Source organism: Lissotriton helveticus, chromosome 11 (assembly GCF_964261635.1).
Source record: "Lissotriton helveticus chromosome 11, aLisHel1.1, whole genome shotgun sequence".
NCBI lineage: Eukaryota > Metazoa > Chordata > Amphibia > Caudata > Salamandridae > Lissotriton > Lissotriton helveticus.
Genome location: NC_136072.1, coordinates 1,202,426,381 through 1,202,442,026, shown reverse-complemented (window position 1 = coordinate 1,202,442,026; position 15,646 = coordinate 1,202,426,381).

Sequence of the window (15,646 nt, the reverse complement as noted above, 5' to 3'; positions counted from 1 at the left end):
CTTAGCCATGTTATCTAATGGGAGGTGGATAACATGGCTAAGAGCATTAGCTCGGTAATGCATGAATATCGCGGACTTTTCAGCGATATTCATGCATTGCGGCCGTTTTTTATCACATTTGCGATAAACCTTGGTAATACCAAGGTTTATCTGCGATAAAAATCGCCGCAGCTCAGCGGTAAAATTTTGTCTCTAACCAAGCAATAGCGATAATTACGCTATTGCTTGGTAATATGCCCCTGAATTCGCCCATCTTCCGCTTTGGCCTGACGAAGTTCAATTATTTGAACGAAACGCGTTGGCTGAGGCTCTCTGCACCATTTGTTGGATTATGAAATAAAGAATACATTTTTCACAAAGGAACTGATCATTCGTTATTATTGAAACTGAAAAATCTGGGAGTGCACCGCTCCACTTTTCTCGAACTAAAATGTGTTTTTAAAATGGAAAAACATACAGACTTTGATTTATAATATTCAGAAAGACCGATGAAATCAATGAGACTGCCTTGCCTCTACCAGTATGTGTAATCTCGTCCTGTCCTGACCGGGTCATAAATTCTATTGTAAAAAATTGGAAGAATTTCGATAATATAGAGTTAAAAACATCGCCACAGGGGCTATGTTCAAAATGACATCGATCCTCAGAAGCTTCTACCATGTATTTGCAGGCAGACATTTTTGAAAGTAAACATAACCTTAAAATCCCAACCCAATTAAAATCTCAGCACCACAAAATTATGTGATCAGTATTCAATTCCATGACATGCTGGCTTAGAGAGTTTTCGAGCCTGACGGCTATTTCAGGGTTTACCGAGGTAAAATTATTATGATAAAAATTGACAATTACAAGTGTGACATTTGAATTATACCTAATATTAATAGATTGGAAATGTGGCGAGTCTAAATTAGAAGTACACATTTTGTTGTCCATGGTTGTTGACATTAAAGTCATCAAACCACCGCGGTCATACATTGAGAGAATATTTTTGATAAGTTTAGGATTAAGAAGGTTCGTGCAATGGGGGGCGGGGCTTGCACGCCGCTGAGGAATGGCGGGTCGCGCTTGAGCTCCGGGGTGACAGGGTCCAACAAGGAGGCTTGCGCTCCCCACACACGGAGAAAATGTTCTAAAACCGGCACTGTATACAGCGGAATATGCGGTGATCAGTTTGTACTACTTTTGCTGCTCCCGCTGTCCGGTTTGAGTCTCCACACGTCGCGGAGCCCTTCTCTTCAGAATTCTCACAGGCGGCCGCCATTTTCCATTCTGGTGGCGACGCTCGTGTTTTGCTTCAGTCGCTGTGCCGCTCACCTGAAACCTGCGCTGAACATTATAGAGGAGGCGGTATTCTATGTCTCTGGTGCCTAGTTTTCTCTGAGAGAGATTTTCCTCTTCCTCTGACGTTTATGGGAGCTCCAAGGAAGTCCATATGTCACTAATGTGACTCTGCGCTTTATCAGTTCTTCATGGTACAGATTGTATCTTGTTGCAGCTTTTCCCTTATATACATTCATTTACTGGTGGTTTGCTCATTGTAAATGATGTTTAAAGCTGCGGTTTTGCATATGAATGTAACGCTGAGTCGTTGTCTTTTCTATGCACAGTATTTTATTTTAGGGGCTACGTTCTGTTGAGATCTTCTGTGTATTCTCTCAGTGTTTTAGCCCTGGTCTGCGCACGCTACTGTATTCCAGGGTGCTGATTTTGTTCTGTGAGTGACTGGAATTTTTCACACGGAGTTAATACAAATTGTGCGCTTTTGAATTGTTTTTTCTCTTGCATATTCTCATGGCTGATAACATGGGCCTTTCTCCCAAAAACGAAGACTCGAAGGGTAACCTTAAAAGACCTAAGCAAGTTTCTCCTACTTCAGAGCTAGCTCCGAAAGAAGCTGGCACTACGCTGGATACTATTTTATCTCGCTTAAACGCTGTTTATGATATTGCGCAATTGACCAAAACTAATACTGACTTACTTCAAGTTGAGGTTGCAGCAATCCGAAATGACTTTAAGACCTTATCACTTCGTGTTTCGGCTGCTGAATCACGGATAAGTGGTGTGGAAGATTTTGCGCAACAACACTCTAAATCGATGCAACAGATGGAACGCTCCATGTCTGCATTGAAGAGAGATCTTACGGAGCAGGAAGATCGGAATCGCAGAAGCAATTTGCGTATTTCTGGTCTGCCCGAAGATGCAGAGAAATCAGGGCCATCAATGATAGACTTTTTGTCTCATTGGATTCCTTCTGTTTTCCAGATTTCCTTTCAGAAAGACTTTGAAATTGAACGTGCTCATCGAGTCCCTACATTTCGGCCTAAATCTTCACCTCATCCCAGACCGGTGATTTTTAAACATTTGCACCATCAGCACTCTGAGCAAATCCTGGCCTAGATGATGAAAGTCAAGGTGATTAATTGGGAGGGCCACAGGATTGCTATTTCCCAAGATTTTGCTAGGGACACTGTTATCAGAAGGAAAGGTTTTCTTAACCTACGAAGAAGATTACTCAACATGAACATTCTGTTCTCCTTTGCTGGTCCTTCGCGATTTCGCATAACTTTTAGAGGTCACACTCAGATATTCTATGAGCCTTCGGATCTTTCGACCTTCCTGGATAATCAGATGGAGTCCCAGATGGAATCTTCACCTTCTCCTGGCCCCTCTGGTTCTGAGTATTCCCTGGGAGGATTTTTGTAACCCTCTTGGCTTGTATGACTTGGTGCATGCTTATGCTACGGTCGTTGTTTTTCCAGTTATTCAATTGTTATGCGATGTGTTCTTCGTTTGACATGCTCTAACCTTTTTTTTTTGCAGGTTCTACTTTTTCCTTAAGATGTATGTCGTTTAATCTTAGTTCGATGATTCTCTTTTCTTTTTTCTTTTGCTGTTTTGTCAGTTTGTTTCCTATTTCCTGTGTTTCATTTCCTTTTCTATTCCTTCTTAGTACTGATTTTTTTCTTCTTAGTGTTGTGTGATGCAATGTCCGCTTTGTTATGCGGTGTTCGTGTTTCACTGTTTCTTTTGGATGTTCTTTATGTAGTCCTCCAGTCCTTCATCTCTTGCATGTTTGTTTATTTTATTTAGGTATGGTATCTTATGTATGGTACGGTGTTTTATGTAATTTTCTCGTCCTGTTGTTTCTGTTTGTTGGTGTATTGGCAGTTCTGTGGTGCTTTATACATCAATTGTTCTTCTATATGTTTGTTATGTAAATATAGTATATGATTTCTTTTTTTAATTTATGTATGTCTCATTTAAGTTACTGGTTCATGTTCTATTTCTTTGAATAGGCCTCCTTCACTATTCTTCGATCTGGTTATATGTATTATTGTCGTTTTTCTTTTGATTTTTTGGTTCAGCCTATTGGTAATATGAAATATTTGTTATATGCTAATTGCTCTAGACTTGTGAGATATGAATTCATATTTCTCTGGTTGTATGGTGTTCTGATGAGTTTCTATTTAATGCTATTACTTGATACATTTGACTCATGGTACTACTCTTGATGTTCTACATTGCGAGATAGCTCATGTCTGTTTTTATGCTTCCATGCCGCAGTATCCTTTTATTGTCTGATGGTCCCTGAATTGACCGAATTTGTTCTTCTCTATTTTGTTTTTCCATTCACATATCTAGTATAGTGTACATATATATTGAGTCTGAATAACTTCCTGATTAATCCTTATACTTCTTCCTCTGTATTTCTCTATACCTGTGGGGTAATGTTTTTTTTCTCTTTCCCTTGTTGGCCTCTTTGCTTGCCTCTCCATGTTCCCCACTCGTATGAATTTTGTCTACTTTAGACTTCCCCTGGTGGGTCTCTGTTTCCTTTTCTTCCTGTTTCTTTTCTCCGGTTTTCTTTCTTCTTTTTCTCTATTCCCTCTCCTTCCTTACCTTTTCTTTCCTTGGGTCTCTTGCTGCCGTTCAATATTTGTAGTGTCTTCGTTTCTGCTGTGTCTTTGTTATATTGAGGTTATTGTTTTGGAGTATCATCTCTATTATCAGATATTAGCGAGTATTTTGTCTTTCTGTTTTTATGCCAGGCTTGAACGTTTTGTCACTTAATGTACGTGGTTTAAATCACCCGGCGAAAAGGGCAAACATTTTCGATTATTGTAAGAATCTATCTACTGATTTAGTCTTATTGCAAGAAACGAAAATATCGTACAAAGAAGCCCTACTCTTGAGAAAAGAGTGGGTCCTTGATGTTGTGTGCTCTGATGCTTTTGGTAAGAAGAATGGAGTGGTAACGTTGATTTCTAAAAATTCAGGGTTGTCTGTGGTCACTGCGGAGCATGATTCAGAAGGAAGGTGGTTGCTGACTCGATTATCTAATGGTTCTCTTGATCTCTACGTTATGAATATTTATGCACCCACTAGTGATAATCCATTTTTTGGCGCTCTATTATTAAAAAACTGTCAGATGTTCCTCATAATGGCAATTTGATAGTGGGTGGGGACTTTAATCTTCCAATGGATCCTATTTTAGATAGACACTCTGCTTTTAAATTCCGTCCTCCTAGAGCTCATAAACAGATGATTAATTTGTGTTCCTCCGCTAATCTTCATGATCTGTGGCGATTACATAAGCCTACTGGTAGTGACTTCACTCTTTTCTCTTCTCCTCATTCTAGCTTTTCTCGTATTGATTATCTTTTAGTCCATTCAGCTCTTTTAAAATACTCGTCGTCCCCTCTTATTCATCCAATTCTTGTCTCTGATCATTCTGCTGTGTCCTTTTCTCTCCTCAATATTGCTGAGAAGAAAGAACCTCGTACATGGAGGTTAAATTCGGAGATTCTGTTTAACCAAAGTCAAGTCGCGGTACTCAATGAGGAGATTGATAATTTTTTCTCTGAGAATGAAGACTCGGTCAGCTCCCCGGTGGTTTTATGGGATGCTTTTAAATGCACGATTAGAGGACACATTATTGAGCACATGGCAAAAAGAAATGCTGATATTAGGAAGGAACTTACTGTTTAGCAGATACTATCAAGACTCAAGAATCTCTCTATCGCCATTCTAAAGATAAGCAATTATTACGAACTATCAAGAATTTTAAATATTTGTACAATTCTATTGCCACTAAAAGAGCTCACGTTGGTGTTCAAGCTCAGAAGTCTAAACGACTACTTTTTAAAGAACCGGGCGGGTAAGATCTTGGCGGCGACGTTAAAGTTTCAGGAGTCTAATATTAAATCATCTCAGATATCTTGTATTACTGATAGTTCTGGTACTAAGAAATTTCAAACTAAGGAAATTCTTGAGGTTTTTCGCGAATAATATAGTAAATGATATACTCCTCATAATCAATCTTCGTTTGATCATTGCCAACAATTTTTAAAGACGATCCCTATTCAGACTGTTTCGGATGATGATGGTGTAAAGGTGGGTAGCCCGATTACATCAGAAGAGATCTTTCATGCTTTTAAAGCCACTCTCTCTGGGAAAGCTCTGGGTCCAGATGGATTTCCCATCCTCTTTTATAAGACCTTTCTTCCATCTGTTGTTCCTCGCCTTAAAGATGTCTTTGATAATTTTATTTCATCGGGTTCGGTTTCGGGTTCTGCAGCGAGCTACTATTGTGGTAATTCCTAAAGAAGGTAAAGATCATTCGGATCCTAAGAATTTTCGCCCAATATCCCTTCTTAATATGGAAGCGAAAATATTGGCCAAAATTTTGGCCAAATGTTTGGAATCCTATATTCCGTTACTTATTCATCCATCACAGACTGGTTTTGTTAAAGGTAGATTGGCTAGGGATAATATTCTAATTTTTTGCCATATCATAGGGAAAGCAAAATTATCTAACCTTCCGGCGGCTTCTCTTGCCCTTGATGCCGAGAAGGCTTTTGATAAGGTCTCTTGGCCTTTTTTACATGCAGTGTTTCGTGCACACAATTTTGGAGATTCCTTTGTCAAAATGGTTATGTCTTTATAAAGTCATCCTAGAGCAAATATTAGAGTTAATGGTGCTACATCTTCTTTTTTAAATCTTTGTCAAGGCACTAGACAAGGGCATCCATTATCACCTCTTTTGTTCTTATTATCTATTGACCCGCTTCTTCGGTTAATCAATCTTCATCAAGATATTAAATGTTTTAAATTTGGCTCACATTGTATCAAAACAGCTGCTTATGCAGATGATGTTCTCATTTTCTCTGATGACATAGCTACACCAATTCCTGCCATTTCTGATACCATTAGTCTCTTTTCTAGTGTTTCTGGGTATACCCTTAATAAGGATAAAACGGAGATGTTTCCCCTCAATGCTTATTGTTTTCCAGCACATATGGGGAATGCTGGCTTTAAATGGCAATCAAAACAGATTAAGTATTTGGGGATTTGGTTTTGTAGTACTCTATATGACACAGTAGCCTTTAACGAAGCTCAAACCTTACTCAAGATTCGTCAACTTCTAGATACATGGTCTCCTAAGCATATCTCATGGTGGGGACGTCTTCAAACCTTAAAAATGATGATAACGCCCAATATTAATTTTGTGTCCTCTATGCTTCCTCTTAGGTTATCTTTGTCCTTTTTCCATGATATTGATTCCCTCACTTCTAAGTTCCTCTGGAGTGATAAGAGAGCCACAATGGCTTATTAATCTTTAAGAAGGCCCTATGATATGGGAGGATGTAATTTTCCTGATTGGGATAAATATCAAGTAGCTTTCGTAGCTTCACAAGGAGCTCTTTGGTTCTCTTCAGATACTCATCATACACCGTCATGGGTGTTGATTGAGCAAGAACTTTCTTTCCCTCTACCTTCCTCCTCTTTCTTAACTACGTCCACATTGTCTATTCCTTTTTCTCGAGCTATTATCTTAGACACCATTACAGCGGTAAAAACTATTGACAAGAAAGTGGCTACGCCAATACATAAGTCTAGGTGGTCTTCTCTATGGCGCAACTCCCAAATTAAAATTGATATTGATTTGAATGTGATGACCTATTGGGCTAGTAAAGGAATTACGCTGGTTCATCATCTTTATGATTCCAACATTGATCCTTTACCTTTTTCCTCCTTAGTTCAGCAGTTTTCTCTTATTTGGATTTTTATACTTTCAAAAAAATCAAAGTTGCTCATGCTAATGTTCGTCTTGATCCAGTTTCTCCTACAATTTCTCTTCTGCTGATGTGGCTCTGGTCCGGACATGTGGCTTCTAAGATTTATACATTTTTATCTTCCAATCCACCTATGTTGAATACCGTTACACAGCAGAAATGGTTACATCATTTTGACCATGATCTTACTAAGCATATCTCCTCAGACACTTGGCAGATCATTGGCAGACTCTCTCTTCGCCATAAGATTGCCCCTTATCTAATCCAATCTAAATAAAATTCTCTCAATTTACTGCACTGGACTCCAGTACGCTTACATTCTCTCAATCTTAAAGACGATGATCTTTGTTGGAGTTGTGGCTAAGCCGCGGGTACTTATCCACATACGTTTTTTGAGTGTTCCCTACTCCAGCCTTTCTGGGATTTGGCTCATAAACATCTCATGTTAATATTTAAGATCCAATTTCAGCTCTCCTTCGCCATAATTTTGTTGGGTCCATGGGCATCACCTATACCATTACCATTGGATTCTTTAGACATGCAGTTATTAGATCTGTTGTTGACAGTTGCGGTGAAGATTGTTCTTACGGAATGGAAATCATTTGGTTCCATATCCTATCATACATGGTGGGCTTGGGCATCTTTCTTACGAGGGGCACATACCTCTGTAGAAGAGGCTCATCTCTCCCCTTCTATTTCTAGTAGGCTATTATGTGGACTTGGCATCGAAAGGGTTGGTGGAACAATATCCCTTTGTGTCGTCTCTTTAATTTCTTTCTTTCTTTCTTTCTTTTTGCAGTGCTGCAGGAGACCTAAAATAACCAAGACACTAAATGTGAGTGGCAAGAACAGCAGCAGTCATATCTGTTAAAAGCTCAAAGAGCCGAAGATCTAAATCCTCTTTTTGGTACATTATTCTTACTAATGGTAGCTTAGCTTATAGAAAAACACCTGGAACATGTATACATCCATGGGGAACTCGTATACATCCATCAGTATGGATTGAATATTTGGAGGAGGTACACAACTTAGCACAAGTGTAGTCTGCCGCTTCTTACAAAAATAGATCTTTTCACACCTTTTACCTGCAATCAATTTTGGGAGGATGACATTTTAAGGCCATTATTTATTTGAAATCAGAGAAAGCACCGGGATTAGAAGAGGTCCCTGGAGACTTAATCAAGCGAGAGCCTAGATTATGGGTACCATACGTCCACACTATCTTTAGCATCACAGCTAGTGGGGCATTGGTACCTTATTCGTGGAAGGGTATTTAAATCACACAAGTCCAAAAAAAAGGCAGACTAGAAGCCCTAAGAATTACAGAGCGTTCAGCCGTGTCGACGCCATTCAGAAGATATTTGCTCGGTGTATTTTAGCTCGGTTGACACACTGGATCATGGTCAGTGTCAGTCTTTCACACTTGAGAGACCCTTTTAGAGAAAATCTGGGGACGATTGGTCAAGATTTTAGGTTCCTCTTCCTGATCTGGAAAGTCATCTTCCTTGGAAGTTTACCACTCTTTATTCCATATGTTGACGTAAAGTCGGCTTTCGACACTGAAAATCATTCTGTCTTATGGGAAACACTGAGACAAAATGATTCTAATTATTTTATTTCTGATACTTTTGATGGTTCAGGTCAAACCTTGCTTTCCATAAATTCAAGAGTTTGATGGGCTGTGGTTTAGAAGAGATCCCTTTTATTCCTTTAACCTGGATAGAGCTGTTGACCATCTTTCATGTTATATGGATGATGCATCTTTAATGACTTTAGAAAAACACAGGCACTTTGCTATTTGCAGATGGCACTATGTTGATAGCTAAGTCTATATGTGGTTTCCAAAAAGTATTAAACAGTCTTTTAGTGCTGTACTTTAAAACATCTCAATACTAATGTTAAACAAATAAAATGAAATATTTTATTCCTGCCAAGAGATATAATAGGTCCCTCACTTCAAAGAGGATTGACCTAGAGAGAGTGCATGAATTTGACTATGGGTGTCCCTCTCTGACACACTGAAGTCTTCCGATCAAATTTAAGAGACTAGAACAATTGAAGCACAGAGATAGGGCCAATCTTGAGGTTGTTAGGTGCTTTGGTTGTGAGAAAATTCCTCCACCAACTGAGATTTATAATATTGAGTCAAAAACAGCCGCCTCCTACAAAGATGACTTACGGGGTATCTTCAATCTTCAGAGGTTCACTTGCTCAGGCGTCACCACTTACCCTACCTAAAAGCACCTCATATGTGCCACTGTGTCTGGACTTAGGCCTGTGATCCAATGGAGAACTTGCTAATTTGAGAGTCCCTGACTCTTGGGCTCTGAACTTGGTCTAGTAAGGCCATAGTCTCTTATGATGCAGCTTTGGCCGATAATCTTTCCTTAAATTCTACTACATCGCTTCAGTAGCTAACCAATGCTAAACAGGGTTTAGCCAAAATAGGTTTCACCCACTTCTGGTCAAACTGAGCAGAAATAACTCCATCTTACATAAAAATAATGCCTGTACCTTGTGCAGCAACTCACTGGATTCAATTTGATTTTGAAGCTACAAATCCAACACTTTCTCTGCTACCTTAGCAGCATGAGGGAGCCCAAATATTGTTCTAACATCTGATGGTTTGTCTAGATTTAAAGATGACTTCTAGGGATTAACTATTGCCTTTTCAGTTCTTTATGTACTTGACCCATAGTCAGAGATTGGTCAGTGAACTCAACCTCTTTCTTTAAAAGATTTCTACCACTGTCTACCCCTTTTCCATGCGGACAGACAGACATTTTTTTCTAGCTCCTATCAACTCCTTGCAGTGCTTAGAAGTCACAAGTTAGATTCAAGGAGCTGTGTTCTCTCTCTGCTAATGAGAGTAGCTCCCTCTTACCAGTGCGTCCGGTGCCCCTGCCAGCATCTCTGGTGCCATCAGATCTATTCTACTGCACGGTTTCGTTCAAATAAGTAAAAGGGCCATCAAGTAACTCTTATTATAAAATGGCTAGAAGGAGCAGTTAGGTTGGTCAAGCAATCAAGGGTCTTGGATAGTCAGAGTGGATATTGCCTACAGTAATTGTAATTTATTGACACTCAGAAATCTATGTAAGACAGGTTTGTTGGTCTGAACGTACATCTGTTGGACACCTGGTGGTGAGGATTTTTGGTTGATAATGTTCTCTCTACGCAGCCTGATGCTTTCTGCTAAAAGAGGGAGGGTGTGGTACATTCAGGCAGGTGTACAGCGGTGTGGTACATTCAGGCAGGTACTGCAGTGTGGTACATTCATATTTACAAAAAGGGGTGGTGAGGGACAGAGTCTCTGAATTAAGCAGAATACTCTCACCCAGTCAAGAGATCAGGGCTAGATCCAACACCGTTTTTTAGCTCATTGCACCATCCCAGTTTCAGAACCTGGCTGTATGCAAATTAGTCTGTCCCTGGCCCAGTGCATCATGGGAACAGGGCAGACCAGACTACAAAAGCCAATTCTTACACTGGGAAGCAAACAAGCTTCCGGGGACCGGTTCCTGGCATTACAGCCGTCTTCGGCCCGGCTTGCTTGAATCCTGATGGTGCAATGAGCAAGGGACTCATGTCTGAGTATACCCTTCCACGCTTAGGGTGGACAAAAATATTTACACAAGGGGTGGTGAGGGACAGAGTCTCTGAATTAAGCAGAATACTCTCACCCAGTCAAGAGATCAGGGCTAGATCCAACACCGTTTTTTAGCTCATTGCACCATCCCAGTTTCAGAACCTGGCTGTATGCAAATTAGTCTGTCCCTGGCCCAGTGCATCATGGGAACAGGGCAGACCAGACTACAAAAGCCAATTCTTACACTGGGAAGGAAACAAGCTTCCGGGGACCGGTTTCTGGCATTACAGCCGTCTTCGGCCCGGCTTGCTTGAATCCTGATGGTGCAATGAGCAAGGGACTCATGTTTGAGTATACCCTTCCACGCTTAGGGTGGACAAAAATATTTACAAAAAGGGGTGGTGAGGGACAGAGTCTCTGAATTAAGCAGAATACTCTCACCCAGTCAAGAGATCAGGGCTAGATCCAACACCGTTTTTTAGGTCATTGCACCATCCCAGTTTCAGAACCTGGCTGTATGCAAATTAGTCTGTCCCTGGCCCAGTGCATCATGGGAACAGGGCAGACCAGACTACAAAAGCCAATTCTTACACTAGGAAGGAAACAAGCTTCCGGGGACCGGTTTCTGGCATTACAGCCGTCTTCGGCCCGGCTTGCTTGAATCCTGATGGTGCAATGAGCAAGGGACTCATGTCTGAGTATACCCTTCCACGCTTAGGGTGGACAAAAATATTTACAAAAAGGGGTGGTGAGGGACAGAGTCTTTGAATTAAGCAGAATACTCTCACCCAGTCAAGAGATCAGGGCTAGATCCAACACCGTTTTTTAGCTCATTGCACCATCCCAGTTTCAGAACCTGGCTCTATGCAAATTAGTCTGTCCCTGGCCCAGTGCATCATGGGAACAGGGCAGACCAGACTACAAAAGCCAATTCTTACACTGGGAAGGAAACAAGCTTCCGGGGACCGGTTTCTGGCATTACAGCCGTCTTCGGCCCGGCTTGCTTGAATCCTGATGGTGCAATGAGCAAGGGACTCATGTCTGAGTATACCCTTTCACGCTTAGGGTGGACAAAAATATTTACAAAAAGGGGTGGTGAGGGACAGAGTGGAAGGGTATACTCAGATGTGAGTCCCTTGCTCATTGCACCATCAGGATTCAAGCAAGCTCGGCCGAAGACGGCTGAAATGCCAGAAACCGGTCCCCGGAAGCGTGTTTCCTTCCCAGTGTAAGAATTGGCTTTTGTAGTCTGGTCTGCCCTGTTCCCATGATGCACTGGGCCAGGGGCAGACTAATTTGCATACAGCCAGGTTCTGAAACTGGGATGGTGCAATGAGCTAAAAAACGGTGTTGGATCTAGCCCTGATCTCTTGACTGGGTGAGAGTACTCTGCTTAATTCAGAGACTCTGTCCATCACCACCCCTTGTTGTAAATAATTTTGTCCACCCTAAGCGTGGAAGGGTATACTCAGATGTGAGTCCCTTGCTCATTGCACCATCAGGATTCAAGCAAGCCGGGCCGAAGACGGCTGAAATGCCAGAAACCGGTCCCCGGAAGCGTGTTTCCTTCCCAGTGTAAGAATTGGCTTTTGTAGTCTGGTCTGCCCTGTTCCCATGATGCACTGGGCCAGGGGCAGACTAATTTGCATACAGCCAGGTTCTGAAACTGGGATGGTGCAATGAGCTAAAAAACGGTGTTGGATCTAGCCCTGATCTCTTGACTGGCTGAGAGTACTCTGCTTAATTCAGAGACTCTGTCCATCACCACCCCTTGTTGTAAATAATTTTGTCCACCCTAAGCGTGGAAGGGTATACTCAGATGTGAGTCCCTTGCTCATTGCACCATCAGGATTCAAGCAAGCCGGGCCGAAGACGGCTGAAATGCCAGAAACCGGTCCCCGGAAGCGTGTTTCCTTCCCAGTGTAAGAATTGGCTTTTGTAGTCTGGTCTGCCCTGTTCCCATGATGCACTGGGCCAGGGGCTGACTAATTTGCATACAGCCAGGTTCTGAAACTGGGATGGTGCAATGAGCTAAAAAACCGTGTTGGATCTAGCCCTGATCTCTTGACTGGGTGAGAGTACTCTGCTTAATTCAGAGACTCTGTCCATCACCACCCCTTGTTGTAAATAATTTTGTCCACCCGAAGCGTGGAAGGGTATACTCAGATGTGAGTCCCTTGCTCATTGCACCATCAGGATTCAAGCAAGCCGGGCCGAAGACGGCTGAAATGCCAGAAACCGGTCCCCGGAAGCGTGTTTCCTTCCCAGTGTAAGAATTGGCTTTTGTAGTCTGGTCTGCCCTGTTCCCATGATGCACTGGGCCAGGGGCAGACTAATTTGCATACAGCCAGGTTCTGAAACTGGGATGGTGCAATGAGCTAAAAAACGGTGTTGGATCTAGCCCTGATCTCTTGACTGGGTGAGAGTACTCTGCTTAATTCAGAGACTCTGTCCATCACCACCCCTTGTTGTAAATAATTTTGTCCACCCTAAGCGTGGAAGGGTATACTCAGATGTTAGTCCCTTGCTCATTGCACCATCAGGATTCAAGCAAGCTGGGCCGAAGACGGCTGAAATGCCAGAAACCGGTCCCCGGAAGCGTGTTTCCTTCCCAGTGTAAGAATTGGCTTTTGCAGTCTGGTCTGCCCTGTTCCCATGATGCACTGGGCCAGGGGCAGACTAATTTGCATACAGCCAGGTTCTGAAACTGGGATGGTGCAATGAGCTAAAAAACGGTGTTGGATCTAGCCCTGATCTCTTGACTGGGTGAGAGTACTCTGCTTAATTCAGAGACTCTGTCCATCACCACCCCTTGTTGTAAATAATTTTGTCCACCCTAAGCGTGGAAGGGTATACTCAGATGTGAGTCCCTTGCTCATTGCACCATCAGGATTCAAGCAAGCCGGGCCGAAGACGGCTGAAATGCCAGAAACCGGTCCCCGGAAGCGTGTTTCCTTCCCAGTGTAAGAATTGGCTTTTGTAGTCTGGTCTGCCCTGTTCCCATGATGCACTGGGCCAGGGGCAGACTAATTTGCATACAGCCAGGTTCTGAAACTGGGATGGTGCAATGAGCTAAAAAACGGTGTTGGATCTAGCCCTGATCTCTTGACTGGGTGAGAGTACTCTGCTTAATTCAGAGACTCTGTCCATCACCACCCCTTGTTGTAAATAATTTTGTCCACCCTAAGCGTGGAAGGGTATACTCAGATGTGAGTCCCTTGCTCATTGCACCATCAGGATTCAAGCAAGCCGGGCCGAAGACGGCTGAAATGCCAGAAACCGGTCCCCGGAAGCGTGTTTCCTTCCCAGTGTAAGAATTGGCTTTTGTAGTCTGGTCTGCCCTGTTCCCATGATACACTGGGCCAGGGGCAGACTAATTTGCATACAGCCAGGTTCTGAAACTGGGATGGTGCAATGAGCTAAAAAACGGTGTTGGATCTAGCCCTGATCTCTTGACTGGGTGAGAGTACTCTGCTTAATTAAGAGACTCTGTCCATCACCACCCCTTGTTGTAAATAATTTTGTCCACCCTAAGCGTGGAAGGGTATACTCAGATGTGAGTCCCTTGCTCATTGCACCATCAGGATTCAAGCAAGCCGGGCCGAAGACGGCTGAAATGCCAGAAACCGGTCCCCGGAAGCGTGTTTCCTTCCCAGTGTAAGAATTGGCTTTTGTAGTCTGGTCTGCCCTGTTCCCATGATGCACTGGGCCAGGGGCAGACTAATTTGCATACAGCCAGGTTCTGAAACTGGGATGGTGCAATGAGCTGAAAAACGGTGTTGGATCTAGCCCTGATCTCTTGACTGGGTGAGAGTACTCTGCTTAATTCAGAGACTCTGTCCATCACCACCCCTTGTTGTAAATAATTTTGTCCACCCTAAGCGTGGAAGGGTATACTCAGATGTGAGTCCCTTGCTCATTGCACCATCAGGATTCAAGCAAGCCGGGCCGAAGACGGCTGAAATGCCAGAAACCGGTCCCCGGAAGCGTGTTTCCTTCCCAGTGTAAGAATTGGCATTTGTAGTCTGGTCTGCCCTGTTCCCATGATGCACTGGGCCAGGTTGCAGACTAATTTGCATACAGCCAGGTTCTGAAACTGGGATGGTGCAATGAGCTAAAAAACGGTGTTGGATCTAGCCCTGATCTCTTGACTGGGTGAGAGTACTCTGCTTAATTCAGAGACTCTGTCCATCACCACCCCTTGTTGTAAATAATTTTGTCCACCCTAAGCGTGGAAGGGTATACTCAGATGTGAGTCCCTTGCTCATTGCACCATCAGGATTCAAGCAAGCCGGGCCGAAGACGGCTGAAATGCCAGAAACCGGTCCCCGGAAGCGTGTTTCCTTCCCAGTGTAAGAATTGGCATTTGTAGTCTGGTCTGCCCTGTTCCCATGATGCACTGGGCCAGGGGCAGACTAATTTGCATACAGCCAGGTTCTGAAACTGGGATGGTGCAATGAGCTAAAAAATGGTGTTGGATCTAGCCCTGATCTCTTGACTGGGTGAGAGTACTCTGCTTAATTCAGAGACTCTGTCCATCACCACCCCTTGTTGTAAATAGTGTGGTACATTCAGGCAGGTACTGGGGTGTGGTACATTCAGGCAGGTGTACTGCGGTGTGGTACATTCAGGCAGGTGTACAGCGGTGTGGTACATTCAGGCAGGTACTGGGGTGTGGTACATTCAGGCAGGTACTGGGGTGTGGTACATTCAGGCAGGTGCTGGGGTGTGGTACATTCAGGCAGGTACTGCAGTGTGGTACATTCAGGCAGGTACTGGGGTGTGGTACATTCAGGCAGGTACTGCAGTGTGGTACATTCAGGCAGGTACTGCAGTGTGGTACATTCAGAGAGGTGTACAGCGGTGTGGTACATTCAGGCAGTTGTACTGCGGTGTGGTACATTCAGGCAGGTACTTCGGTGAGGTACATTCAGGCAGGTACTGCAGTGTGGTACATTCAGGCAGGTACTGCAGTGTGGTA